Consider the following 27,441-nt stretch of genomic DNA (forward strand, 5'->3'; position numbering starts at 1 on the left):
TGGGAAGGGGCCCTGGAGCAAAATTCAGGAAATTAAAGTATTCCATTTATAACAGTGATCCCCTGGCTAAGAACTGACTGTTCACAAAAAGTCAACATCCTGTTTGGGAGGGTCCCTCAAGTGGGTTTAGGGACCTGAGAGAGAAGCAGAGTAGAGTTTAAGATCACCATGGGCACCCACAGCAAAAAGCGTGCTGGGAAGGAAGTCTGAGCCTTCTAATAGGCAGTATCTACTAAAATTCTTCACACTAGAGGCAAGACTTTCTTATTTTGGCGGGTCTGTGTATTTGTCTCCCAACCTGCCTGCTGCTTGTTCCTCACTCCTATACCCTAAAGCAAAGCCCATCATCAGACGCATCCTGTACTCTTAAGGTAGAGCCCTACAGTTGAGCCTCCCCAGGGAGAGACCTCATACTAGAGAGGAAACAGGCATTAGTTGCCCTTGTGGCTCAACCCAGTCTTTTATTCTTAAGTATGGATGAATATCAAGGGATCATCAGACATTTGAGGAAAACAAATAGGATAAAAGAAAAGAACCTGAGTCAGAAGACTCTGGGGAATATAGGAGAAGTAAAAACATGTTAGATCTTCAAAGAGACTTGACAGTATGAATATATTAAATAAAAGTACCCTGCTATGAAGAAAAAGATCATTTAGAACAACAAAGTTTATGGAGATTAAAGCTATGATTATTGAATTTAAAAGATTAAGGAAGATCAGCTTGAGAATTGAATGGATTTGATTGAAGACAAAATTAGGGGTTTGGAAGATAGGCAACAAAATATTGCAGAATTTTACAAAGATATTAGGATCTTATACATCTGCCAGATTGAAGTTCTGGTGGGATGAGGCCAAAGCAGTATTGAGAAGAGGATGCATTTATTAGGAAAATAGGAAATAAGTGAGTCAAATGGACAACCAAAACAATAACAACAACAGTAATAATAACAAAAGTAGAAAGAAAAATTTATATCTGCTTTTATCTTTATAAATGAAAATAAACCAGCAAACCCAAACAGTAAGACCCCAAAGTGTGGTTTTTTTAAGTATAGTTTATTTACAATGTTGTGTCAGTTTCAAGGGTATATACTGCAAGTGATTCAGTTATATACTGAATATGTTTGTTATTATTAGAAAACTAGCCATCCTTTAAAAGAAACAGCCTTGTACAGGTTTATGTATTTCAGAAACATTTAGAGAAGTCAAACTAAGACCATTGAACAATAAAATTCAAAAAATGTAAAGAGTCTGTAAGCTTCTGGGCTCTGTGATAAAGAGCCCAACTAAAGAAATTTGATCTAGACAGTTCTAATATAATTCTTCCTCTGGTGAAAGCAGTGAGGGGATTTACAGGATTTCATTCATTCAAAAAATATTATTGAGGGCCAAGTTTGTGTAGAGAACCGTGCTAGATTTGAACAGAACACATTAAAATGTGTAAGACACAACATTTGCTTGAAAGCTAGCAAGAGATAGATGTTAATAAACAATTGTGTTAGTTTTCACTTGCTACTGTGACAGTCACTGCACTTAGCAGCTCAGAATCCCACCTGTTTATTTATTGTTCCCTTGATCTTAATTTGGTTTCTCTAAATCTTCCTGAATTAAGCAATTTTTGTTTTGACTGTAGTACTGTAGGTCTACTTTTCCTTATTATTTTCCTTCTCTCTGAGCTTTCAGAAGAATTTCAGAGATAAATCACAAGAAGCTACTTTACCTTTGTGTGAATAGACCATTAAAAAAATCTTTCTGTATTAAATTTTAAACTTTTTTTCCTCTAAAAATGGGTCAGTCTGGTTACCAAGGAGGTGGCCTTTTAGATAATTCAGTGTGAGGGCAGGCCCTGCTTGCCTTTGTCCACATCACTTTTTTGTGTGTTGTGTAAATATACACTTCATGAGCAAAAGGAAAGCCTTGTTAATATTTGTATCATAACTGAGCATATGCTCCATCTGCAGCATTTTAACCAAACAGAGTAAATTATTCTTGAGACTTGTTGAAAACCCATTGCACTAATTGTAGAAGACTAGATGTTATTCACCTATTTTTCAAGAGTAATGAATTAAAATATAAAATAATTGTTAATTGTCCTTGAAGTATATGCATAGAGCATATTTAGAGAGTGAGTCACATTTTGTTTTCTTCTATGGGTTTGGTTATTTTTCATGGTATTGAACCTGAATTTCAGTTGAGCTGTATGGCAGTCTCATTGTTTGATATTCCCATTTCATATGTGTGGTGCAGATAATTTTATAAATTAATGTCCTAGTATTAATAGCATGAAGGAATAGCATGGCGAAAGGTTATCAGTTAGAAGATAACCAATGAGTAAAGGAATTGTTTACATCTTGGAGGAGAGGGAAGGGTTTAAAAACGTTTAGTTTTACATTTAATTTGAATATTACTGGTTAATTTTGGCTGTCAAACCTCAAAACCATAGTGTCCTAGGTGAGGATTCTCAACCCCCTAAATTTTGCCTGTGGAGATTGGGATGGGATATTTCTATAAGAAGAATGAAACTTGGTTTTTCTTTTATAAGATTTGTTTGTAAATATAATGATATTTATGTGCTGTGATGTTTTCAAGCGAGGCCAGTGAGCTACTAAATATTTTACAGCACAATGTTGTGAAGTGTCAGCATCTGGTTTTGGCATTTGACGTATGTTATCCTACTGAAATAATTGATACACAAATATTTTACGTAATGCTTTGTAATAGATGCCATGCTGCTGGTTGTGTGCCCCCTGGCAGCTCTCAGCCAATGGGAGCCTCCCTCCCAAGGTCATGCCCCTTCCCCGGTGCAGCCTGCAGGCAGTGACTGGTGGGTAAGGGGTGTAAAGGTCCAGCCAGCCCTCTTGCCCTGACTCCGAAGGTCGCTGTGGCCTTTGTGACTGCATTGAAGGCCAACTTCTCCGTCTCTAACTTCTTCCCTTCCCCCACGGGGATGATCCTGAGAGAACCCCCCAGCAAACTTCCTGCACATCTGTCCTCTAAGTCTGCTTTCTGGGGAACTCACCTTGCAGCAGACCTCTACTTCCCTTTGAGGACTTCTGTGCAAACAGATGCTAATTTAGGACCATAGGACTTTTCTGTATAGATAGGACTTTGATTATATCCTCTTGTTCTTATATCCTCTAATGCAGAGATACCCTAGCAATGCTCCTGATGTTTGCCTCTCTGTCCTCTGCTTGGATGTAAGAATTTATTACTTCACTGCATTGTCAGTTGTTAAACACTTAGAGGAGCTAGGGCAGTTTTATTATTGAGTGGAAATCTACATTGCTATAACTTTCACTCCTTGGACACATTTCTACTCCCAGCTACTTAGAACATTTAATCCTTGGGATTGTTCGTTTCCATCCTTGCAATATTTGAAGAAAATTGTCACATTTCCTTTAAGTTTTCTTTCTAATCCTGAGATGCCTCGTTTCTCACTTATTTCGTATATGATGTGCTTCCTTTCTTTTTTCCCCCAGCTTTATTGAGGTATGCTTGACAAAAGTTGTATCGGGACTTCCCTGGCAGTCCAGTGGTTAAGAGTCCACACTTCCAATGCAGGGGGCGTGGCTTTGATCCCTGGTCAGGGAGCTAAGATCCCACATGCTGCACGGCCAGAAAAGTTTTTTTAAAAGTTGTTTATTTACTTGAGGTGTACAGCATCATGGTTTGATATATGTATACATTGTGAAATGATTACCACGATCAAGTTAATTAACACACCCATCACCTCACATTGTTATCAGTTTTTGGCTTTTTTTTTTTTTTTTTTTTTTTTTTGGTGAAGTGAACACTCAAGATCTACTGTTAGCAAATTTCAAGTATATAATACAGTATTATTAACTTTAGTCACCATGTTGTGCATTAGATCCTCAGAACTTATTCATGTTTATAACTGAAATTTGTAGCCTTTGACCAACATTTCCCCCTGGCATCTACTTTTCTGTTTTTTGTTTCTGTGTGTTCAACTTTTTAATTTTTTTAATTTATTTTTTATTTATTTATTTATTTTTGCTGTACGCGGGCCTCTCACTGTTGTGGCCTCTCCCGTTGCGGAGCACAGGCTCCGGATGCGCAGGCCCAGCGGCCACGGCTCACGGGCCCAGCCGCTCTGCAGCATGTGGGATCTTCCCGGACCGGGGCACGAACCTGCGTCCCCTGCATCGGCAGGCGGACTCTCAACCACTGCGCCACCAGGGAAGCCCTGTTCAACATTTTAATTTTTATTTTCTATTATTTACTTATTTATTTTTCTTCTGGCTTTATTGAGATATAATTGACATGTAGCACTGTATAAGTTTAAGTTATACGGCATGAAGATTTGACTCACATACATCATGAAATGATTATCACATAGGTTTCGTAAACATCCATCACCTCATGTAGATACAAAAGGAAAGAAGAAAAATTTTTTTTCCTTGTGATGAGAACTCTTAGGATTTAGTCTTTTAACAACTTGCATACATAACATGCAGCAGTGTTAATTATATTCCTCATGTTGTACATTACATCCCTAGTACTTATTTGTCTTATAATTGGAAGTTTGTACGTTTTGACCAGCTTCATCCAATTCCTCCGACCCCGACCCCACCCCCGCCTCTGGTAATCCCAAATCCACTCTCTTTTTCTGTGAGTTTATTTATTTGTTTTTGAAGTATAATTGACCTATAACACTGTGTTAGTTCCTGGTGCACAACATAGTGGTTTTATATTTCTATGTATTACCAAATGATCACCATGATAAGTCTCGTTCCCATCTGTCACCGTACAAAGATATCACATTTTTATTGACTCTGATTCCCAGACTGTACATTTCATACCTGTTTCTCATTTATTTTGTAATTGAAAGTTTGTACCTCTTTTTTTTGGATTGAGGTATGGTTGATGTATAATATTATATAAGGTTCAGGTGTACAACATAATGATTCACAATTTTTTAAGGTTATATTCCATTTTTAATTATTATAAAATATTGACTATATTCCCTGCATTGTACAATATATCCTTAAAGCTTATTTATCTTATACATAGTTTGTGCCTCTTAATCTCCCTCACCTATTTCTCTCATTCCCTACCCCACCCTCGCCAGCTATCACCTGTTTGTTCTCTGTATCTATGACTCTGTTTCTCTTGTTATGTTTGTTCATTTGTTCTGTTTTTCAGATTCCACATGTAAGTGAGATCATATGGTATTTGTCTTTCCCTGTCTGGCTTATTTCAGTTAGCTTAAGGTCCTCCAGCTTCATCATGTTGTTGCAAATGACAGGATTTCCTTCTTTCTTGTGACTGAATAATATTCATATATATTTATATAAATATATAATATCTCATTTCTTACATTAATATATATATTCATATATTCTCACTATATTTCTCACAGTAATATCTACAAATATAATATATATTAATATAAATGTCTTACATTTTTCACACTGATATCATATATATTATATATACACACACATATCTCCCATTTTCTTTATCCATGCATCTGTTTACCGACATTTAGGTTGTTTCCATATCTTGGCTATTGTGGATAATGCTGCATTGAACATGGCAGTGTAGCTGTCTCTTTGAGATACTGATCATTTCCTTTAGGTATATACCCAGCAGCGGAATTGCTGGATCATATGGTAGTTCTATTTTTAATTTTGGGGGGAACTTGCATACTGTTTTCCGTAGTAGCTTCACCAATTTACATTCCTATCAATAGTGCGCAAGTGTTCCCTTTTCTCCACACCCTTGCCAACACTTGTTATCTCACCTTTTTGATAATAGTCATCCTAACAGGTGACATCTCTTTGTGGTTTTGATTTGCATTTCCCTGATGACACAAAGGTGTAGTTGAGCACCTTTTTATATACCTGTTGACCATTCATAAGTCTTCTTTGGAAAAATGTCTATTCATCTCCTTTGCCCATTTTTAAATTTTGTTGTTGGTGGTGGTGGGGTTTTTTTTTTTTTTTTGCTGTTGAGTATTGAGTATCATAATACTAAATATTAACCCCTTTATATAAAGGGAATTATATAATATTAACCCCCGATATTAACTCATAATATTAACCCCTTATCAGATACATAGTTTGACATTTTTTTTCTGTTCCATGGGTTGCCTTTTTATTTTGTTGATTGTTTCCTTTGTTCTGCAGAAGCTTTTTAGTTTGATGTAGACTCATTTGTTTATTTTTGCTTTTGTTGTGTGTCCTTTCCATGTCATATCCAAAAAAATCATTGCCAAGACCACCATCAAGGAGCTTATCCTTTATGTTTTCTTCTGGGAATTTTATGGTTTCAGGTCTTAATTTAAGTCTTTAATCTATTTGGAGTTGATTTTTCTATATGGTATAAGGGTCCAGTTTCATTCTTTTGAATGTGGATATCCATTTTTCCCAGCATTGTTACTGAAGAGACTATCCCTTCTGCATTGTGTATCCTTGGCACTCTTGTAATAGATTAGTTGAACTGTATTTGCGTGGGTTTATTTCTGTGTTCTCGATTCTGTTCCACTGGTCCTTGTGTCTGTTTTTATACCAATACTATACTGTCTTTATTATTCTAGTTTTGTAATATAGTTTGAAATGAGGAAGTGTGATGCCTCCAACTTTGTTCTTCTTTCTCAAGATTGCTTTGGCTCTTCAGGGTTCCATACAAATTTTAGGATTGTTTTTATTTCTGTGAAAAATGCCAATGGAGGGCTTCCCTAGTGGCGCAGTGGTTGAGAATCTGCCTGCCGATGCAGGGGACACAGGTTCGTGCCCTGGTCCGGGAGGATCCCACATGCCGCGGAGCGGCTGGGCCCATGAGCCATGGCCGCTGAGCCTGCGCGTCTGGAGCCTGTGCTCTGCAACGGGAGAGGCCACAACAGTGAGAGGCCTTCGTACCGCAAAAAAAAAAAAAAAAAAATGCCAATGGAATTTTAGTAGAGATTGCTTTGAATCTATGGATTGCTCTGGATAGTATGGACATTTTAATAATATTAATTTTTCCAGTCCATGAATATGAGACATCTTTCCATTTATTTGTGTTGTCAATTTCTTTTATCCATGTCTTACAGTTTTCAGTGTACAGATCTTTTACCTCCTTGGTTAAATTTCTAAACCCCTTATCATTCTTAATTATATTCCAGCTTGTTTTTATTTTAAAATGTGGTTCAGACCAGGCCTTGTCATGGTATTACATTTTCCATATATACTGTTACCCCATTTGAGAACCTTTGCACAACCTGCTGTCTCTGCTTGAAGTACCCTCCTTCCCCATCTGAGTTGCTGGCTCCTCCTTCACGGTCAGCCTTCACCTTGAATGTCCCCAGGGCCGCAGTTTGACTTTCATGAGCCTGAGGCACGTTTGCTCTTGTAGGCACCTGCCTTCATCAAAAATGTTTTAAAAATTATATTTTATAACTGCTTTGGTATAAAGATGAATATATTGATATTATACATTAAAACATACTCTTCAACCTAATGGTTCATTTTTTTCCTTCTGATTTTGAAAACAATTAAACCATTCTCATGGGTGACCCCTGCTTTGCCACATGATGCTACGGTACATAACGTATTTACCTCTGTAACCTTAGTGTCTAGAACAGAGCCAAGCTCATGAATGAATGAAGGAAGATGCACTGGGCTCCAAGTAAAGAATTCTCTGACCAGAGTACATGAGAATTGTATATTTTTAAAATGTTTCAACCCGTATTAAGTTTTTATTATCTACCTAATACCTGCTCATTGTGGAAAGTCTGATAAATTCAGAAAAGTAGGAAGAAAAAACTCATAATCCGACCATCCAGAACATCACGTGTCTCTTCTGCTTTGTTTCTTCTTATCAGTTTTCTGTGCCTGCTTTCTTGTTTCATACGATCCCTGTTAGATGCTGGATGCACTCTTTAATATCCCTTTCCACTTAACATAATGTAAGCTTTTTTTTTTTTTTTTTTTTTTTTTACTGTACGCGGGCCTCTCACCATTGTGGCCTCTCCCGTTGCAGAGCACAGGCCCCGAACGCGCAGGCTCAGCGGCCATGGCTCACGGGCCCAGCCGCTCCACGGCATGTGGGATCCTCCCAGACTGGGGCACGAACCCTTGTTCCCTGCATCGGCAGGCGGACTCTCAACCACTGTGCCACCAGGGAAGCCCTGTAAGCATTTTTTAACGTGAGGAAATGTTCCCAAATATGCCATCCAGTGCATGGGCCAAAACAGATGCTCCTTTATTGTTGGAGTTTAAATTTTTTTCTAATTTTTCCCTTTTATACATAATACTGCAGTGAATTTCATTTATTCAGGCAGCTTCTTCTTCCCTTTCCCCCCTTTTTAGGGTTATTTCTTTTTTTTTTTTTGCGGTACGCGGGCCTCTCACTGTTGTGGCCACTCCCGTTGCGGAGCACAGGCTCCGGATGCACAGGCTCAGCGGCCATGGCTCACGGGCCTGAATGCTCCGCGGCATGTGGGATCTTCCCAGACCGGGGCACGAACCCGTGTCCCCTGCATCGGCAGGCGGACCCTCAACCACTGCGCCACCAGGGAAGCCCTTTAGGGTTATTTCTTTATGGTGAGTTCCCAGACATGAATTACTGGGTCCAAGAATGTGTGTATGCTGTTACCACTACTTCTATCCTGGCTGTCCTGGGGTCTTTTCTTTTTCTTGTTTTCTTTCTTTTTCTTTTCTTTTTTTTTTTAACTTTTCCCTGGCTCCTATCTTTATCACATAGAGCTGAATTTTCAGTTAAATGAATTTTTATTGGGTGGAATTAATACTTTGCTATTTATAGTTGATTGTTTCACACATTTTAGTTTATTATTTCCAAGTAGGTATATAATTTTGAAGGTAGGGTTTTATATTCTCAATTTTTCATTGTGCCCAGCACAGTATAGAATTCATAGTGGGTACTTAATTTTGGTTGATTGGTTGAGAAAAAGAGAATTTTAGAAGGGGACCTAATGCCGGGGAAAGATGACACAGTTTTATTGCTGTCAGATCAGATTGTCAGTTCTAGACATATGAATTTGGAATTTATTCTAGTAATAATAATAATAGTAATAATCGACTCCATGGGAATGGATCATCTCTGAAGGAGAGAAAACCACAGCAGATGAGAACAAGGCAGGGGACCGAGCCCTGGGGAGGGGAGGAGGGCTGCTGCCCTCTACTGAATACCTGCTATAATGGTGTGAGCATTTCCACGATTAATTCCCACCCATCCATCCATTCATCCAGCAAATACTTACTGAAAGCTTATGAAGTGTCCGATGTCGTGCAAAGTAGTGAGATGGAGAGTATTGTCGCCGCCTGGCAAAGATTGGGAGAGACGGGGTGAGAAACCAGACTTGACTGATTCCACAGTTTATATCCTTTCCACTGGGCTGTTTCAGTGTAGGTGGAGATTATTAAATTGACTATTTGGAGTTCACCATGCAAGTTTTATTTAGAATTTTGTTAAGGAGCTTGTACAAGTGCTGCGGATGAGGAAAAAAAATTGGCTAAATGGTATCCACCAAGTTTGTGGCATCTTCCCACTATCCCCCCGCTGCCCTTCTGGGATTAGTCCTAGAATATTACCGGAACCACGTTTTGGTCTAGTCTGCCTTGCGTCAGGCTTGTTGTCACCATGTCAGTCTGCCGTCTCCCCCAGGCGTCTTGATCTTTTGTGTCGTACTTTAAGCAAAATAAAATTTTAATTTTAAGTTGAATATTATTTTTCTTAGTAGGTATAAATTTGGTAGTGTTTTGGGATATTTGATTATCATACTGCTGTAGAAAATAGCACATGGTTGTCATAGTAGGGAATACTTAAAAATAAGATGGCATTTCTTAGGAACATCCCTTTGCTGTGATTTTTTTTTTAATGAATACACTTAAAATTTTTTGTCATGAAAAATTTCCAACATAAACAAGTAGGGAGAACATCATAATGGACTCTCTTATTCCCTTCAACCAGATCAGGATGAGATGTTGAGGATCAAAGCTAAACAAAAGCCGGTTTAAAAGGAAAGGAGAGTTGCCAGCGGGAACAAAATTCCTGCTGAAAGATAATTAGTGCTTAGATCAGAATTAATACTATGTATCTTTGGAGTGAAAAATGCCATGGTATTAAGGATTTAGCTATGGGTCTGAGCCATTTATTTGATGTGAATCTTTAAGGAGCCTCTGTTCTTGAGAACTACCATCTGAGAACAGTGGCTTTCATTGAAGCAAGCCCATAGAATTGTTGATTTAAATTGTAAACAATATGGCTTCAACATTAAGCGAAATTTTAAAAAATGACTGCCTGTGTATTCTCTCCTTTGTGTTCACATATATCTACTCATTATAGCACTAAAAAAATTTGCAGTCTACTTTTTTTTTTTGGATTCTAACAAATCATATGCATAGTCACTGATGGGAGTACAGATTAGCAGACTGTTCATATTTATTAATTCAGTAGTTCTGCTTTTAGGAATTTATCCTAAGAAAATAATCCGAGGCTTACACAGTGATGCTTATGGTGGCATCACATGATATAGAAAATAACCTAAATATTTAACAATAAAACTATACATGCAGTATGACACTAATTCTGCCAGAAATGTGTCTCACATAGGTAAAAACTCGCGTCAATTTTAGCTATAGTTATCTTTTGATCCATAATATTGGAGATTCAGTAAGCCCCTTGTATCCGGAAACTCATTCCTGGGGAAATTTCTTACATAATTTCATTGGTAATTCTTCTTATCTCTGTTTTTTTTTTTTTTCTTCTTTTCTCCTTCTGGCAGTTTTATTTTTCAGATGTTGGGCTTCCTGGACTGGTCTTCTCATTTTTCCACCCTGTTCTCCCTTTTTTCCTTAACTTTTTATTTTACTTTCTGGAAGACATTTCTCAACTTTATTTTCCAATTCTTCTATTATTTTTAAAACTTCTGCTATCATGTTTTTAGTTGCTAGAGCTCTTTTGAAAAATCACACCCTCTTTCAGGGCTGCTATATCTCTGAGGCAATTGATAGAGTAGTTTTTAAAGTTTTCCTTCTTGCATAGTCTTCGTGTCCTTGGGACGCTTTTGGGGTTTGATTTGGCCTCTATCTTCCATGTTAGTGGCTTTCCTAAAATAAATATCTGCATGTCTACTCATGGTTAAGGTCAGAGAAGAAATCACAGAGTTGAATAAAAGGTGGGGGGTGGCGGCTTGTACTCTGAGCCCCACTGTAGATGGACTTCTGGGGGCCACCTGTCTGTTAGGAGAACCTGCAGTCTCAATATAGTGGGTCTTTCATCTTGGGCTGATCATGTCTCAGAGCTTCCCAGAGTTTAGAAGTCTGGCTGCTGGCATTCTGGAAGCCAAGAGGGGGATGTGTAATCAGCCTGCCAAGTGAACTTGGCCAGGTGCTCAGCTAGCACAAAACTGTGTCGTTTTATACCCGACCCCTTGTTCGCTATTCCTTTACTCTGCATTTTTAAAGACAGCTTTATTGAGATACTTAGATTGATGTACCATACAATCGACCAATTTAAAGTGTACAGTTCAATGGAGTTAGAATGTTCCCAGGGTAGTATATTTGTAGCTTTGTGTAAATATACTTTTTTCTTTTTTTAAATTGAAACATGTTTGACATATAACATTGTGTAAATTTAAAGTATACAACACGTTTGATACATTTATATATTGTGATATGATGGCCATTGTAGTGACGGCACCTCTATCACATCACATAAATACCATTTCTTTTTTCATGATGGGAATAATTAAGATCTAGATTCTTAGCAATATTTTATTATGATACAGTATTGTCTGTATTCACCATACTGTACATTAGATCTCTAGGACTTACTATCTACTCCTTGCAAGTTTGCATCCCAAAACACCATCTCTCCTATCCCCCCATCCCAACTCCTGGTAACCACTGTTTTACTTTCTGTATTTATGAGTTTGCCTTTTTTAGATTCCACAAGTAAGTGAATCCTGCATTTCTTTTTAGAGGACTTATTTCTTCCTGATGTTATATTATGTACTTGTGCGCTGTCTCTGTCCCTCACTGGCATGCTAGCTCCTCAGGGCTGGGACTTTGTTCACTGCCAATCCCCGGCATCTAGAACAGCACCTGGTCTGTGGAGGCTCTCAACAGTGTATGTTATCATGTGGAGTTCTGCTTGGAAGGCTTGTATGGGCTTCCTTCCCTTTCCAAACCCCTCTGTACTCTCAGCTTTTGTCAGTGATTGCGAGGCTGCTTGTTGAAATAGAAAAACATTGAACTAATGATGGAGTTTTGGACTAAATATGTTTCAGAGACCTGTTTCACTTCTGGCTCTGGCAATAACTGTGTTATTTATTTAATCTTTTCTGTATTCCCTTTTTCTTAGTGGGACTAATACCTGCTCTGCCTGCTTCCCGTGAGTTGATCTTGTGAAAGTGCTTTAAAAAAGTATACAGTGCTATTGTAACTCGGGCATTTAAAAATTAGGAACAAATTTGTTGACTAATTTTCAAGCCCTTAACTTTGGAAAGTTGGCCGTTGTTACCATTGTCTATTACCATTGTTAATAGAATAGCCTTGAAGGCAATTAGAACAAGTAATGTACAAGCTGAGTTCATGAATAATAGCGGAGTCTCTTTGGGGATTCGGACAGGCGATGGAGGGAATATTGTGATAATACAATATTAGGAAGGTGATAATACACTATGGGTAGAGAATATGATGTTTATGTTCTGGGTATTTAAAAAAAACCTCTTCAGTGGCCCAATTTGTGTAGTTAACTTAGTGACAGCTGGCTCAGGAGGCAGTGCCGCGTTGCTCCTGGGAGCCAGCTGCAGTGTTGTTTGTTTTCAACCTGAGGTTAATTTACATGAACTTGAAAATGTGCACTTTTTTTCTCTTTTTTTTTAAAGTGGGATATAGGTAAATGGGATTCCAAGATTCCTTCTTTCCAAACTAATAATTATTATTTGGAATTGAACTCCCTGTTGAGTGACACTTACTAATACATATTGGTCAGTAAGCAGGAACCAGCAGCCTAAAGGCAGGTGTTGGTCCTCAGCTTGGTTTTTTCAGGCCTGGGGGATGGAGGAGTCGGTTGCTAATGCTTGAAACTGATCATTCTTCTCCATCCCAACCTTTGCCTGTCCCTGCCCAGGGCTCTCCTCTTTCACTTGGCTGAACCTCAACTCATGGCTTATTATCTGTCATTGATCCACACAGAGCTCAGCTCTGATCAATCTATTTATCACACTTAATCCTCATTTTCCATCCATTCCCCATCAACAGCCATCGTAGTTTGCTCAATGTGTGTGTCCATGTGCTGCAGCTTTCTTCTCTTTTTTCCCTTTTCTCTTTTGAGTCATTAATTCAACAAATATGTGTTGAGCATCTGTCCTGTGCTTGGCACTCTTTTGGGTACTGGGACACAGCAGCAAACACCCCCAAACCCTGTCCTCATGGAGTTACATGGACTGTCTTCCATCTGGGATGCCTCTTTTAATTACCTCCAGTATAAAGTAAAAGTATGTAATGAAACAATCCATGAATATCCTGGCTAAAGTTTATTGGTCTTTGTTCATATTTTAAAAAGTTAATCGCATGCGATAAATTTTTCTGAAAAATTAAGCTTTAATTCTTTGACTTATAAATGATCGTTTGTTGACTTTTATTTATTTATTTTTTCCTGCTTGGGTCAATGGTACTCAATAAAGAAGGATTTCTCTACTCTGGGTAAAATGCTATTTGTCAAACAGCATTGTCAAAACCTCCACCCTGATCAGTCAGCAGAATCAACTTTGAGGCAAGAGCCTCCACCAGCAAAAAAAAATTATGTGGCTTCCCTGGTGGTGCAGTGGTTGAGAGTCCGCCTGCCGATGCGGGGGACACGGGTTCGTGCCCCGGTCTAGGAGGATCCCACATGCCGCGGAGCGGCTGGGCTCGTGAGCCATGGCCGCTGGGCCTGCGCGTCCGGAGCCTGTGCTCCGCAACGGGAGAGGCCACAACGGTGAGAGGCCCGCGTACCACACAAAAAAAACTTTATTGCTAAAAGTACTAAGCATCATCAGAGCCTTCAGCAAATCTTTTTTTTTTTTTTTTTGCGGTACGCGGGCCTCTCTCCCGCTGCGGAGCACAGGCTCCGGACGCGCAGGCCCAGCGGCCATGGCTCACGAGCCCAGCCGCTCCGCGGCATGTGGGATCCTCCTAGACCGGGACACGAACCCGTGTCCCCCGCATCGGCAGGCGGACTCTCAACCACTGCACCACCAGGGAGCCCACAATAAAGTATTTTTAATTGAGGTATGTACACTGACTTTTTAGGCATAATGCTATTGCACACTTAGTAAACTACAATATAGTGTAAATATAACTTTAATGTGCACTGGGACACCAAAAAAAATTGTGTGACTCACTTTATCGCAACATTCCCTTTATTGTGGCGGTCTGTAACCAAACCTGCATTATCTTCAAGGCATGCCTGCACTATTCTTTCTGTGCATTATTTATTTGCATTTATCAATACTGTTATTTTATTAAGAATCTTCAAGATTGTTGGCATAAGTAAGATTGGTCTACAATTTTGTCCTTGTTTGCTGTCCTTCAGTTAGCTTTTTTTCAGCATTTGGAATTGATATTATGTTTGCCACACAAAATGAATAAGAAACTGTTACTTTTTCTAAATCATTCAGGAATAATAAAACAGTTTTCATGTTAAAGAGAGAGAGAGAGAAAGGGAGAAAGAAAGGAAGGAAGGAAGAAAGAAAGGATTTCCTCCTTGCAAAAGTTTGACAGGTGATGTTTGTACAAACTTTGACTTGGAAACCCACAGCTGTGCTGGAAAATTCATGGGGAAATATGAAAAATTTGCCAGGATATTGAATGAGAATGAAGATGTTTTTAAAAATAAGAAAATAACAGGACAGTAAAATTTACAACAGGAAGAAAAAAACACTAAGTAGAAGCATATGTTTTCTTCTTGAGCTATTTTATTTTGTTTTTGAAATCCTGTTCTCTCTTTTTTTTTTTTTTTTTGGCTGTGCTGTGTCTTCACTGTTGCATACGGGCTTTCTCTAGTTGTGGCTAGTGGGGGCTACTCTTCGTCGTGGTGCGCGGGCTTCTCATTGCGGTGGCTTCTCTGCTGCGGAGCCTGGGCTCTAGGTGTGCGGGCTTCAGTAGTTGTGGCCTCAGGGCTCAGTAGTTGTGACTCAAGGGCTCTAGAGCGCAGGCTCAGTAGTTGTGGCACACGGGCTTAGTTGCTCCGCGGCATGTGGGATCTTCCCGGACCAGGGCTTGAACCCGTGTCCCCAGCATTGGCAGGTGGATTCTTAACCACTGCGCCACCAGGGAAGTCCCTTCTTGAGCTATTTTGATGCAGAGAATACAGTTTTAGAAAATCAAGTTACAGCCTGGATGCCTGAAAGATCTTTGCATCCTAAATTCCTTTGAAGTTGACCTTCTAACTTAAATTCTAGTTTTATAGCATTGTTGCTCAGCAAAGAGAACCTTTCCATGGGATGACGATTTGAAAAAATTACAAACTTTGAGAAAGTACAAAAGTTCTTGTTGGTTTCCTGATTCCATAACTCTGCTGCATGGTACTGTGTGCCACTGGGAATCTTAAAGAATTTAGAGCAATAGGGAGAGGTTGGTAAAAAGGTTCCCAGCTTTCAGCTATAAGATGAATAAGGTCTGAACATCTGATGTGAAGCATGGTGACTGTAGTTGATAACTCTGTACTGTATAATCGAAATTTGCTAAGAGAGTAGAACTTTAATGTCCTCATTAAAAAAAAAAAAGATATGTGAGGTGATGGATGTGTTAATTAGCTGCATGGGGGATCCTTTCACCATGTACATGTATATCAAATCACCATTGTGTACACTTTAAATATCTTACAATTTTATATGTCACTTATACATCAGTAAAATAGAAATAGAAATAAATAAATGAAAGAATTTAGAAAACTTGCCAGGAAAGAAATCTTTCTCTGCTTTGCAGGAGATATGCAAATGGCAAAAGGGGTTTCATATATGTGGCGAACAAGAACAGGGATTTGGCAATTTTGCGACACAGTTTAATGCCATGGTAGAGCAGGAAGTGAAAATTGAAAGAAGGATGAAGTTAATAAAAAAAATAATAGGGACTTCCCTGGTGGTCCAGTAGTTAAGACTGCATGTTCCCAATGCAGGGGGCCCAGGTTCAATCCCTGGTCAGGGAACTAGATCACACATGCATGCTGCAACTAAGACCCATCGTAGCCAAACAAATAAATAAATAAATATGTTAAAAATTTTTTTAAAAAGTAGTTGGATTGGTGAGTATCAAGAACTTTGCCAGAATTTTAGGCAAATATCCATTCTTTTTAAAAAATATGCTAGGCATTTTGAAAACCTATTTTTAAGAGGAGTGTGGCTGGGATGCTGGGCTCTGAGCCAGGGTCTGGCTGCATAGAATTTTCCCAGTTGAAGTTTAAAAAAAAAAAAAATGAATTTTTAGATTACATATTTTCAGAATGCATCTGTTTAGGATGCTTGTTACTGTGTAGAATATATTCTCTATCTCTTTGCACCTCCAGCGTGGTCCATGGTGTCACCTGGGAGCTTATTAGAAATGCAGGCCTTCAAAGCAGGGCTACTGATGGAGAGACTACATCATGACCACTTCCCTCAGTGAGTTCTGTGCATGCTCAAGTTTGAGAAGCACAGCTTTACACCAGGGTAAAATGTTCTCTTTACTTCCACATTTTCTTTTTGGGGGGAGCAGGAGAGGAAACTCAACCGTTTTTTTTTCCCAGCATGAGGTATAATTGGCCAAAATGTATATATTTAAAGTGTACAGCGTGATGATTTGATATCTGTATACTTTGTGAAATGATGACCACAATTAAGTTAATACATCCATCACCTCACTTAGTTACCACTTAAAATTTTTTTTTTTACGTACTCTTATTGACCTGGCAAAATGGTATTGCAATGGTTTTCTTAAAAAGAAAAAAGTTTGATATGTTCATGTGAATGTCGCATTACTTCACAGAAACACTATTTGTGCTTGAGGCCAGATTGTAACCTTAAGGACAGGGGCTCTTGCCACGATTATTATCTCTCCTCCGCACAGGACAGGGGCTCATTAATATCCATGATGGTCTCTCCCTCAGGGGGCTCCAGGGACAGTAAGCTTTATTTATATTTATTTTCGTCTAAAAAAGAAAATGAGCTTTACTAATATGAAATATAGATATTGATGACATTACTTATATGTACTTTTTAAATGAATATACATATTTGGGGTATGAATGTTGGACACTTTTAACGATGGGTTGCTTGATGAAATCAAATCCAGGTACTAACCATGTGTCTGCATCCTGAGAGGGACCATGGGATTCAGGTAAATTAACATGTTCTCTGTTAACAGAGTTGAGGATATTTGAAAACGATAGCATTTTAAATGGGAAGGAACCCAGGCTTTCCTTATTTTCATATAAAGAAACTGAGACCCAAGCAGTAGAAGTACTCCTAAGGTTATAATACTGGGGACTGGGACGGAAGTTTTCCAGCCTATACTTCAGTTTTCTTTCCATTGTTCCTTTGGCTCCTGAGTGTCTCCCAGGGAACCTCGGGGTTACGTGCCGGTGCCTCAGATGCCAAGTTGTGGGCAGAAGGAGGAAGGGTGATAGGAGGGTTGTCAGGTAGCCTTTCTCTAATCGGAACACTTCTACGTGATCTGTTTTAGAAACAGGCTCTCGCTTTTGCACATAGTTCATTCCTGAAAACTCGTCTTAACAGACTTACCTGCTGGAAGAGGGATTCTGTTTTCCCGTTTAGTTTTAAAGATGCATGCCAGAATGGATATATTCAAAAGAATGTTATTCTAAACATTACTCTAGAATAAAAAATATTACAGTGATACTGTCACTGTTTAAGACATTTTTTGAGTTGCTTTGGGAAAGAGTTTATAAAATGCACCAAAAGAATCGATTTTATTATATGTGAGCTCTGTTTTGTAATTGCAATTGTATTACCTGTCGTAGCCACCTCTTTCATTCACACCACTTATATATATATATGTATAGTTGTATTTGATTAAAGAAATTTTTACACCACTTATATTTAAATGATTAAGTATTTCTTAAAATTCTAATTGTGCCTTCAAAGGACATTTTCCATCAGTTAAATGAATGCCATTAAAAAGGAAAGTCATAGTAAGGATTTCCAAAGCATTTTGAACAAAGAAAATTCTGTCTCTAATTTGCTTTTTAGAAAACATTTAATTTAATGCCTGTTTATTCCAAGCCATGTGCTAGGTGCCATGGCTACAAAGATGAATCATATTTGGTCCTGTCCTTGAGGTGCACATTGCCCCGTGAAGGAAAAAGAGATGTTTAAATACAAATCACAATTTAGGGATGACGCCCTTGCTGTGTTGGAGGATAGTTGGAAGTCCAGAGAAAGGAGGTCAGCCTGATTGGTATTGAGTCAAGGACAGGGCGTGGGGTCGGTGGAAGCGACCAAGTGGGGAAGAAATTCTAGGTAGAGGAAACCGCGTGAACCTGGCATGAAGTCGATACAATGCATGGGTGTGTTTGGAGAAGGCTGGGTAAGGTCGTCTGACTAGAACACGCAGGTGATGGGGTTGATGGGAATTGAGTCCTGAGAGCAGTTACCCCCGCTGGAAGGTAAGCTGTGTGGGAGCAGGGACCTCGGTTGCATACTTGCTACCTGCCAACGTGCCTGGTGTGTAGCAGCACGTCAACATGTGTCTATTGATTTAATGGGAAGATTGTTGCAATTAAATTATGAAGATACTTCACTTTTTGCTAAGGTGTTTGGACTTTAACCTGTGGCCATTGAAGGTTTTTTATGAGGCACATGACATGTTGAAGTGTGTTTTCAGAGTGTAACTCCGCTAGCGGGATAGATGGGGTAGAATTGTCCTTCTCCAGTGTTTACCTAAAGAGCGGTTCTGGTGCAGCGGGTCTGGGGAGGGCCCATTAATTTGCATTTCTGACATATTGCCAGGCGGTGCTGATCCTGCTGGTAGCCTCACTTTTAGTAGCAAGGGGAGAACGGATGGGATCGTTTCAGTAAGGAAGTTTCCAGGAGCCATAGTGAGCCCGATACATTTAGAAATAGTGGTTACTCTAAAAGACTGTCTTTGGGATTTAGAAGAGGAGAGTGCAGCTGTTTTGATGTTTAAAATTCTGTCTGCCTTCAAAATACTACTCTTGAGTTTGGTTTTTCTGTCTGTCTGTCTGTCTATATGTGGAAGAAATGGATTGTTTCCTGTGGCTTAAAGATAGGAAGTTGAGGCTCTCACGAAATGTGTCAGGAAGGTTCCCTAGTTTTAAGGAACCTTTGCTAATTGCAGAATGAGGAAAACACAACCAAAGTGATAACGATATTTAGAGAGTTTTAAAGGAAGTGACTTTAAGAAAGGTTTTTGAGTTGGCTTTGATATTCGGTCACTTTCCATTGTCTTCTATACATTTGTTTGCAATACAACGAATTAAATATTTGTGGCCCTTCTATGTGCAAAGTCTGTATACCGGTACTAGGCAGAAGTTACAGAAAGTGAATCAGTAGGTCCTGAATGATTGTATAGTGTAACAGGGAATATAAAGCAATCAGATTAATGAAAAACTCTGTGTGTGTGTGTGTGTACACGTTATATAGATATATAAATAGATCTGTCACTTTTTACTTTTATGTCAGGTCAAAAGTAACATGAACCATAAAAAGAAGACAGATAACATGTTATGTAAGTTCAGAGGAAAGATAAGGAACGATTATCAGGAGACTCACTGATCTCATTCTACTCCTTGTTAGTCATTGAATGAAGCCCAAGATGTGGTGCCTGTCACTCAAAATCTCACTCCCCTGGCTTTAGCCAAAGAGAACAGTGAAGAGTAGATGCTCAGTTTAGGACTTTGTGAACTTGAGAGGCTGCAGGGTAGTAAGACGTGTCAAGGATGCAGTGTGAAGTAGGAAAGTGTGGCCCAAAGAGAGTCAGGCCAGAGATGTACAATTTGTGTGCCCTCCGCTTTGAAGGGGTTGTTGCGCTAAGTGATTACAATTGCTGAGTGAAAGACTGTGGAGACAGGAGGAAACAGACGAGGATAGATCTTTGGAAGAGATCAGCTTCAGGGGTGTCAAGTGAGGAAGTGGGACCAGGGGAGGACTTGGGAAGGCACGGGTGCCGCAGGAGAGAGGCTGCGAGGGGAATTTCATCAAGGAGGCGGTTAGCAGTCTTTACTGCACAGAGAGGTTAAGAAGACAGTGAGAGTTAAAGAATATGTTGTTAGCGATTTATGAGAATAAATGAATTTCTCATAAATGTATATGAATCTCTACAAACAATAGAGTGGGAATAAGTAGCAGTATAGTAGCTTAACATTTTGTAAGTGACTAGTATTGCAGTGAATTTCTTTTGTAGGTTTGGTGTTACGGAACCTCAGAAACTAGGTTTATAGTTCCCTGTGGATGACCTTTTATAGCTTGCGAGGTCTCCTTGGCTCTGGATTGCAAACCTGTTTTCAGTGTGAGTAGTAGTCATACCCAAATATATGTTTTTGAAAATCTTATATGGAGGCCAAAAGGCTTAGAGTCCCTCTTGACTCTGTTTCTCTCGCAAACTGTCTGCCAGCACGTTCTGTTGGACCTGCCTTCTAATAAATTCCAGATCTGACCTCATTCCACTGCCACTGTTGCTGCCAGCCTAGTCCACAGACACTCAGGTCTTTTTTTTTGTAATTGAGCTGTAGTCGATGTACAACGTTATGTAAGTTACAGGTGTACAATATAGTGATTCACACTTTTTAAAGGTTATAGTCCATTTGTAATTATAAATATTGGCTGTATTCCCTGTGTTGTACAGTATATCCTTGTAGCATATTTTATAACTAATTGTTTGTACCTCTTATTCCCCTACCCCTATTTCACCCCTCCCCCTTCCCACTGGTAACCACTAGTTTATTCTCTATATCTGTGAGTCTGCTTCTTTTTGGTTATATTCACTAGATTGTTGTATTTTTTTTAGATTACACATATAAGTGATATTATACAGTATTTGTCTTTCTCTTTCTGGCTTATTTCACTTAGCATTATACCCTCCAGGTCCATCCACGTTGTTGCAAATGCAACATTTCATTCTTTTTCATGGCTGAGTAGTATTCCTCTGTCTGTGTGTGTGTGTGTGTGTGTGTGTGTGTGTGTGTGTGTGTGTGTGTATCTCACAGCTTCTTTATCCATTTGTCTATTGATGGATACTTAGGTTGCTTCCATATTCTGGCATTTGTAAATAATGCTGCTATGAACATTGGAGTACATGTATCTTTTTGAATTATTTTTTATTTATTTATTTATTTTTGAGATAAATACCCAGGAGTGGAATTGCTGGGTCATATGGTAGTTTTGTTTTTAGTTTTTTGAGAAACACTCATTTCTTTCTTTCTTTCTTTTTTTTTTTAAATTAATTTATTTATTTATTTGGCTGCACTGGGTCTTAGTTGTGGCACAAGGGATCTTCGTTGTGGCATGAGAACTCTTAGTTGCAGCATGTGGGATCTAGGTCCCTGACCAGGGATTGAACCCAGGCCCACTGCCTTGGGAGCACGGAGTCTTAGCCACTGGACCACCAGGGAAGTCCTGAGAGACACTCATTTCTTGCTTGGATTTTTGCAGAAGCTTCCCAGCTGCTGTCACTACTTCTAACCTTTTTCCCTTTCAGCCTATTCTTAACTAGAATAGTGATCCTTTAAAAATGTAAATCAGACGACATTGGGCTCATTCAGGGTGGCATGGCCAGTAGACTAAAAATGTAAGTCTGATTATGTCACTCCTCTGTTCAGAAACCTTCCAGTGGCTTTCCATCTCATGCAGAGATAAGAGCTGATGTTCTTATATAACCTCTAAGCTAAGCTGACCTCCTTAGGGTTCCTGGAAAGCTTGCCCCCTCTCCTGCCTCAGGGCCTTTGCACTTGCTTGTCCCTCAGATAGCCTCCTGGACTGCGTCCTCCCTTCCTTCACTCAGATGCACCTTCTCAGAACAGCCTTTCTTGTCTCCTGCCTCCCCCTGGCCATAATCTGTGACTTGACTGCACTTTTATGCTTTATTTATCTTGTTTCTCTCTTACTTCATTACAATGTATGATCCATGAGAGCAGGAATTTTTTTTTTTAACAGTTTGAGGAATGTCCTTCATATTTTATTTTTTTAATTATTATTTTCATTGAAGTGTAGTTGATTTACAATATCGCGTTAGTTTCAGGTGTATAGCATAGTGATTCATTTTGTTCTGGTTTGTTTTTGCAGGTTATATTCCATTGTAGGTTAGTACAAGACATTGGGTATAGCTCCCTGTGCTATACAGTAAATCCTCGTTGCTTATCTGTTTTGTGTATAGTAGTTTGTATCTGTTAATCCCATACTCCTAATTTGTTCCTCCATCCCTTCCTGTCCCCTTAGGTAACCATAAGTTTGTTTTCTATGTCTGTGAGTCTGTTTCTGTTTTGAATATAGATTCATTTGTATTAGTTTTTAGATTTCACATATAAGTGATATCATATAGTGTTTGTCTTTCTCTGTCTGACTTATCTCACTAAGCATAATATTCTATAGGTACATCCATGTTGCTGCAAATGACATCATTTCATTCTTTTTCGTGGCTAATATTCCATTGTATATATGTACCACATCTTAAGCCAGTCATCTGTTGATAGGCACTTGAGGTGCTTCCGTGTCCTGGCTGTTGTCAATAGTGAGAGCAGGGATTTCCGTCTTGTTTTGTTCACTGTAGAATCTCCAGGGCCTGGGACAGTGCCTGGCCCGTGGTAGGCAATCAGTGACCCGTGCGGACTGCAGGAATGCCGTCTCTGCCTCCCCTCACTGCTGGTGCTTGGGTGGGTTGGGTGGGCGGGATGTGCATGGGCAGGACGGGGCTGCTTTCCTGGGGCAGCATCCTCAGTTCCTCCCTCCTCTGCAGCTGCTCAGCCAGCGCTTCCTGCCCGCATAGAAGTTACTCATCCTCCAGGCTGCAGGCTGGCAGCATGCTGTAAACTGGCTTTGGCAAAGTTATAGGTGCATGGAGGCATGTTGGGATTTGAATACGGTGGAATTTTAGAGTAAATGAGGACATTCAAACCTCTTTCATTTTGGTAAGCAGCGTTTGGAACTTTATTTTGGAATTAATCATATGTATTAAAAAAGGTAAGGGAAGGGCTTCCCTGGTGGTGCAGTGGTTGAGAGTCCGCCTGCCGATGCAGGGGACGCGAGTTTGTGCCCCGGTCCGGGAGGATCCCACATGCCCCGGAGCAGCTGGGCCCGTGAGCCATGGCCGCGGGGCCTGCGCGTCCGGAGCCTGTGCTCCGCAACGGGAGAGGCCACAAAAGTGAGAGGCCCGCGTACCGCAAAAAAAAAAAAAAAAAAAAAGGTAAGGGGAGACATTCAAGAAAACCTCCAATAGTCACTACAAAGGGCCTGTATCCTGAAAGAAATGCAGGAAGAGGCTGCCTGGCTTTGAGGATAACAGAATGGGAACGTACTTTGGCTAATTGGGGCTGTGACTACTTGTTGTTTGGGGTCAGTTTTGTTTTCTGAGCGAGAATTCTATGGATTGCAGGGATCTGCGGCTGTATAGATTGAACATAGAAGAAGCACACTTTGGAAAAATCTCAAGGATTAATGTTTATTCTCTTCCACTTATTTCTGGTGAGAACTATGTTCTTTTTGAGGAAATTGTTCCTGTCATAACCCTTGACAAGCCTGTCTCTATCTCCTACGTCTAGACCAGTGTCTCTTTTATGTGGGAAGCGTTTCACCTCTGGGCATATCAGAAACCCCTGCAGGAGTTTTTACCAACGACACTGTGTGTGTGTATGTGTCTGTGTATACACGTATGTCTTCAGAGATTTTAATACAATACACTTCTGTATCTTCTAGGTAAGAGACAAATGACAGAAAAGAAACCAATGTTAGGGATTTAAAAATATGATTACAAGTTTATTGTCATTTGCTTCTTGCTCATTCATTGAAAATTAGAAGATGTATAAAAAACAATCACAGAAACCACCTGAAGTCCTCCCTCCTGCTCACAAGATAACTTGCTATTAGTTTTGGTGTGCAGGCTTCAAACATTTTGCCATACAAGTGTATAATATATCACAAAAATAGAATAATATCTAATGTAATAATATTTATATGTTGTTAGCTAGATATACAATTATTTTCACTGTTTATGAAACAAAAATGGAATCATACGTATATAAACAAAACTGGAGTTACACCATAGATATTGCCTGCTTTTTTCACTTAGAATTATTGTGAATATTTTTCCATATCACTAAATATAGATCTACATTATCATTTTAAATGACTACATTATATAGATGTAAATTCATTAGTTTATAAGTTCAGGTCATTTTCAGTGTTTTTTCAATTATAACAATGCTATTATTAATATTTTTGTGTTATAGACACTTCTGTGTTTATTATATATGTGTTTTTTAATGGCAGTTTGCTAGATATCTGATAGGTATAATCGTTTGTCTTTAAATAAAATACTGAGACATGTGGTCACACACATTTTTTCTTTGATTTGTGAAGATGTTACCTGAGTATTAACAATAAGATAGAGAAATCTAGTTATATTTAGCTGTACTTTAAAAGAATTGCGAATAATGGGAAAAAATACATGAAGTTGGATTTGTTGTAGAAAATTGGGAGAGATGGTTACTAGTTATTAGTATGTGTTGGCTTAAGCCCATTACCTGCTTTATATGCAGCCCTGGGCTAAGGTAATTGATATTCCCAGTGATGACCTGCTTCAAGCATTCCAGTACCTCAGAGGGAGGCCGAGTTATCTTGTATAGTTATGGTTCTACACGTGCTTTGATCTGAGTGTTTATTAAAGTATTGGTTCTGTGATTGTCTTACAAGTAATTGAAAATTAATTATTTACACTTGGTAACTTTCAGTTAGCCAGAGCATTTACTTAATACTCTTGTTTCTCCCAAACTTCAAATAAATAGGAGTTTACTGAAATTCCTTCTTATATTAAAACTACACAGAATAGGTAAGTCTGTGTATGTCTGTGTTATTGAGTTTAGATGTTTAGGTAATTTAAATTGACAAGAAGTTAAAATGTTTATCTTGATGAGATAACACTAATTTTTAAGGAATCTATTTCTAAACATTACACCATAGATTTACTTGGCAAAATTCCACAAGCAAACAGAATTTCAATTATGAGGTAACTTACTCTCTGGATTCTGATGCATATGACTTCTCTGTTCAGACAGGTCCTACCAGTTCTGATTTTTCTCAAACACACTTTAAAACTTACCTAGTAAATAGTAGCAATGCTATGTGGGTTTTTTGTTTGTTTTGATTTTGCTTTGTTTTGGTTTATTTCAGTTGCTCCTGGGAGCAAGGGACAAAGGAATCTAAAGGAGAGAATTAAGGGGATGTAATAAAAAACTGAAGAATCACTAGTAAAGAAGTGTCAGATCACAGGAAGCAATAATCCCATTCTACTGGCAAGTTCTCTTCTGAAATATTGTGTTCAGTTGTGCACTGTTTTTAAAAGAATGTCAGTAACAATCTAAACTCGTATGAAGAAGGAAATTAAATGGAATGATATAGGGTTAAGGCTGTGAAATCCTTTTTCTTCTCCAGAATTGAGAGAAGAGCCAGCTGCTAAATGACAAGTACCCTCATTTTAGATGAAGGATTAGGCTTACCGGTGTTGCTCCAGTGGACCCCACTAGGTTCTGTGGGCAGAAACTCTAGGAGTTGATTTTAGTTCCCTGAAAATAAGAACTGTCTAACATGAAGAGTGGTCCAGCAGTGAAATAACAGGCTCCCAGGTGAGAGAGTGAGCCCAGAGCTGGAGCTGAGAAGGAACCACCATCCACAGGTCTTCTGTACAGTGATTTTTTTTTTTTTTTAAATTCAACCAACCGAGCTGATTTTAATAAGATCAGAAAAGAGATAGCACACTTAATGTTACATGTTGATGGGGAAATTCAAATTCTAAACATATAAAGAGAAATATAATCTTTCTAGACGAACAAATAAGTAGACCATCATATTTAAAGTAGAATCTCATAAGATTGCTTTGTTCAAGTCAGGCAGTCTCAATTTTATGATGACAGATATCAAATAAGTATAAATCAGTAAACCACCTTCACTTCAGCCTGGCTTACCCTTAGTGTTCTCAAGATAGCGGACTTGTAAATACTCTTCCACTTCTATCCTTTTCTATAAAACAAGATATAATGGCCAGCCAAGTGTTCTATATAATTTTTTAATCAAAAGGATTTTATTTGATATCTTCAGAGAAGATATAAGGCAAGACATAGTAATATCAAAAGAAAAAGAATGATGAAGCCATAATAATTCACATCTGCCTTTTGTACAATGATTTCTTGAACTATCTGGTGAGGAGGTGAGATTTAGACAGCCCATAGGTCCCTTCTAATTCTGAAATGTTAGGATTTTATACATTGGCTAGTGAAATGCTCAAACCAAGTGCTTAGTCATAAAAATCTATTTCCTGGGCTTCCCTGGTGGCGCAGTGGTTGAGAGTCCGCCTGCCGATGCAGGGGACACGGGTTCGTGCCCCGGTCCAGGAAGATCCCACATGCCAACGAGCGGCTGGGCCCGTGATCCATGGCCGCTAAGCCTGTGCATCTGGAGCCTGTGCTCTGCAACGGGAGAGGCCACAGCAGTGAGAGGCCCGCGTACAGCAAAAAAAAGAAAAAAAAAAAGTCTATTTCCTGTCATTTAGTTAAAAATTTTTAAATGCTTTTCTATTGAAACTTCTGATGGCTCTGCAGCTGCTTTCTGCAATGACACAGTTACTTACTTGAGCCTGGGTTGCATCCTAGTGCTATAAACATTCTTCTCCAATCCAAAAATTTCTTTAAAAAAATTTTTAATACCTTTATTAGGGTACCTGAGGATGTAGATTTACAAAAGAGAATATCTCAGTGTAAGAATTCTATCATTGCATTAATTTAAGTAACAATGAAAATTCACAGTTAATTTCTTGGTTTTTTGGTTTTTTTTGCGGTACATGGGCCTCTCACTGTTGTGGCCTCTCCCGTTGCAGAGCAGCCATGGCTCACGGGCCCAGCCGCTCCGCGGCATGTGGGATCCTCCCGGACCGGGGCACGAACCCACGTCCCCTGCATCGGCAGGCGGACTCTCAACCACTGCGCCACCAGGGAAGCCCCACAGTTAATTTCTAAGAAGTTGATTATGTAAAGATAGTGCTGACTGAAAGGCTGAATATATAAAGATAATTTCTGTAATTTATTCAAATGGTATATTCACCTAAAGGCATAAAGACGTATTTACTAGGTGATTCATCACAGCAATGTGTATAGAAACAAAAAATATAGTGAATAATATTCCTCAATAGGTATTATTGGTGCTTTTCAATTTTGGAAAGAATAATTAACATGAAATCTACTCTCAACAGATTTTTAAATGCACACTATAGTATTATTA

The 27,441-nt window shown here is 39.0% G+C and overlaps 1 protein-coding gene across 3 annotated transcripts in view; it reads left to right on the top strand.

The window, feature by feature from the left end:
• VGLL4 (vestigial like family member 4) overlaps positions 1 to 27,441 on the top strand; it is a 154,152-nt gene that overhangs the window by 24,676 nt on the left and 102,035 nt on the right. Inside the window, exon 1 of one of the 3 annotated variants that reach the window (XM_079713842.1) lies at positions 14,154 to 14,236. The exons of the other annotated variants lie outside the window; for them this stretch is intronic. The gene's annotated coding sequence lies outside the window, so the exon portion shown is untranslated. Of the gene's footprint in view, positions 1 to 14,153; positions 14,237 to 27,441 lie in introns of those variants that run through there. 3 annotated transcript variants of the gene reach the window in all.

Source organism: Hyperoodon ampullatus (assembly GCF_949752795.1).
Source record: "Hyperoodon ampullatus genome assembly, chromosome: 10".
NCBI classification, from domain to species: Eukaryota; Metazoa; Chordata; class Mammalia; order Artiodactyla; family Ziphiidae; genus Hyperoodon; species Hyperoodon ampullatus.